The 3,322-nt window shown below is 33.7% G+C and overlaps 1 non-coding gene across 1 annotated transcript; it reads right to left on the bottom strand.

The window, feature by feature from the left end:
* Positions 1–2,318: 2,318 nt before the first annotated feature.
* On the bottom strand, positions 2,319–2,420 carry LOC117284232. Its single transcript, XR_004515316.1, has one exon. It is a non-coding gene; the product is annotated as a U6 spliceosomal RNA (small nuclear RNA).
* Positions 2,421–3,322: the final 902 nt, after the last annotated feature.

The following is a 3,322-nucleotide window of genomic DNA, read 5'->3' as shown; positions in this document are numbered from 1 at the left end:
TGCTAGTGTCTTACTGAGGATTTTTGCATCTATGTTCATTAGGGAGATTGGTCTGAAGCTCTCTTTTTGCTTGATCATTCTCTGGTTTTAATATCATGGTAATGCTTGCTTCCGAGAATGAGTTTGGGGTATTGCTTCACTTTCAATTTCATTAAAGAGTTTGAAGAGTAGTGGCATCAGAGCTTTCTTGTAGAATTCAGGAATTGAATCTGTCAGGACCTGAGCTTTTTTTGTTGTTCACAGGTTTTTGTTTTTTTTGTTGTTGTTGTTCATAGATTTTTAATTAAATCTTCAATTTCATTGATACTGGATTACTGTATATATTCTTCATTCAGCTTTGGTAATTCATATTATTTAGGATTCTGTCCATGTCTCCTGTCCCATTCTTTTATAATACAGGTTCCTAAAGTAGGTATTAATGATCTTCTGAATTTCTGCAGGATCTGTTGTGATTTTACCCTTTTCATTCCTAATTGCATGTGTTTGAGTATTTTCTTTCTTTCTTTTTTTAATGAGGATGTCTAAGGGCTTATCAATTTTATTTAGTCATTCAAAAAACCAACTCTTCAATTCATTGGTTCTTTGTATTATTTTCTCTGTCTCCATTGCATTAATTCCTGCTCTGATCTCTATAATTTCCTCTTTCATATGAGCTTGGGTTTGATTTCCTCTTCTTGTTCTAGAAGCTTGAGGTTCAACATTAAGTTGTATATTTGAGTTCATTCTGTTTTTCTGATGTGTGGATTCACTGCTATAAATTTCCCTTGTATATCTGCTTTTACTGTGTCCCATAAGTTTTGCTATATTGTACTGACATTCTCATTTAATTGTAGAAACTGTCTTTTCTTCTTTTAAGGGCTTATCAATTTTATTTAGTCATTCAAAAAACCAACTCTTCAATTCATTGGTTCTTTGTATTATTTTCTCTGTCTCCATTGCATTAATTCCTGCTCTGATCTCTATAATTTCCTCTTTCATATGAGCTTGGGTTTGATTTCCTCTTCTTGTTCTAGAAGCTTGAGGTTCAACATTAAGTTGTATATTTGAGTTCATTCTGTTTTTCTGATGTGTGGATTCACTGCTATAAATTTCCCTTGTATATCTGCTTTTACTGTGTCCCATAAGTTTTGCTATATTGTACTGACATTCTCATTTAATTGTAGAAACTGTCTAATTTCTTCTTTAATTTCATCTGTGACCCATTGGTTGTTCAGGAGAGTGTTATTTAATTTCCATGTGTTTATAAAGTTCTTGTGGTTTCTTTTGCCATTGATTCCTAATTTCATTGCACTATAGTGTGATAATATGCATGGGATAATTTCAATTCCTTTTCATTTACTTAAGCATTTTCTATGAGCTGTTATGTGGTCTACTTTGGAGAACATCTGATGTGCACCTGAGAAAAATTTGTGTCCTGATGTTGTGGGGTGGAACACTCAGCAGACATCTACTAAGTTCATTTGTTCAAAAGTTTTGTGCAGTTCTGGTATTTCTTTGTTGCTTTTTGTTGTCTAGTTGATCTGTCTATTTGTGACAGTGGGTCATTGAGATCCCCCATAACAATTGCATTAGTGCTTATTTGATTTTTCTTGTCTGTTAATGTTTGTTTTCCATAGTTGGGTGCACTTGTATTTGGGTATATACATACTTATGATTGTTATCTCTTCCTCTTACAGTATTCCCTGTACAACAAGGATGTAGTGACCTTTGTTTCTTTTGATCAGTCTTGGCTTGAAATCCACTTTGTCTGCAAATAGAATAGGTACCCTTTATTTGGGGGGGAGGTCCTGTTACATGGAGTATTGTTCTCCATCCTCTGACTTTCAGTCTATAAATTAATTTTTTTCATTATATGTGTTTCTTATATGCAATGTATTCTTGAATCTTGTTTGTTGATCCATTTTGCCAGTCTATTTTGTTTTGTTCAGTGAATTTGAGCCTATTTATATTAATGGTTATAACTGATACGTGTTGACTTATCCTTGTCATGTTATTTAATCCTGTTGTTGGTTCCCTTTCTTTCCCCTCTGTTTAATTACTTACATTTTCTGGGTTCATTCTGCTGCAGTTCATGGAGTTGTAATCTTCACTGTCTCTTTTAGAATATTCTTCAGAATATTTTGGAGTGCCTGTTTGGTGGTCATAAATTTTTTCAGATGTTCTTTGTCGTGGAAGTATCTTATTTCCCCATCAATTTTGAAAGATAGCTTTGCAGGGTACATCAATCTGGGTTGGAGGTTGTTTTCTTTTAGGATTTGGAATACTTTACTCCAAGCTCTCTTTGACCTAAGGGTTTGTGGGGTTTTTTGTTTGTTTTATTTTTTATGGAATTATTTGTGAATTTGTGTGTCATCCTTGTGCAGGGGCCATGCTAATCTTCCCTGTATCATTCCAATTATTTTTTTGTAGTATATGTGCTGCTGAAGTGAACACCTAAGGGTTTGCCTTGAGAAGTCTGCTGTAATTTTTTTTCTGCATTTTTGATAGGCTTTCTTTTATAGGTGATTTGTTTCTTTTCCCTAACAACTTTTAATATTCTCTTCTTGTGTTGCATTTCTGGAATCTTGACTATTATATGCATTGATGTAGGCGTTTTTTACCATGGCTAATTGGAGTTCTATGTGCCTCATTTGTCTGTATGTCAAATTCTTTTTCCATATGTGGTAAATTTTATGCCATTATTTCTGTGAACAGGTTTTTTTTTTTAATATTGTTTGCACTATCTCCTGCTTTTTCATTGACTCTCCTCAATCTCATATTATTCTTCTTTGCATCATCTAGCAGCTGTTTAACTGATTTTTCTTAGCCCCTTGCTATTTTTGAGAAATCTTTCTTTTCATGATTACTAACTGCAATCCTGTCTTGTAGATCTTATATTCTTTCCTCACATTGGTTCATTCTGCTGCATATACTTTGAATAGCCTTTTTAATCTCCTGGATATCATATTGACCCTATTTCATAGATTCCATTTATTTCCTATGTTAGACATTCATGGTTTCCATAGTTTTCTTAAGCTCCTTTTTAAAAAAAAAATCTCTATTTTCTCTAGATTCACTAAGCATGCCCTTCATCATGGTTAGCATCTCTGAAGTTACCTGAGAAATTATTTCTGACTTGATTTTTTTCTAAAATCTCATTAATATGCTTCATTACTTTTCTAGAACCTCATTAATCTGCTTCATTAACCTTCATTAATCTGCTGTTATCACTTCAGAGAGTCCAGGTGGGTGACTTTCAAATTGTTCCACCTCTTGCCCCCCTTGGTTTGCTTTTAGACAGCTGGCATTCTGGGATTGCCTCTTACTTCTGTGTCTTCTCATT

The sequence above is a fragment of the Fukomys damarensis genome, unplaced genomic scaffold (assembly GCF_012274545.1).
Source record: "Fukomys damarensis isolate Sample0158 unplaced genomic scaffold, DMR_v1.0_HiC HiC_scaffold_4, whole genome shotgun sequence".
Taxonomy (NCBI): Eukaryota; Metazoa; Chordata; class Mammalia; order Rodentia; family Bathyergidae; genus Fukomys; species Fukomys damarensis.
Note: the sequence above shows the minus strand (reverse complement) of the source record. Positions and strands in the feature narration are given on the sequence as shown.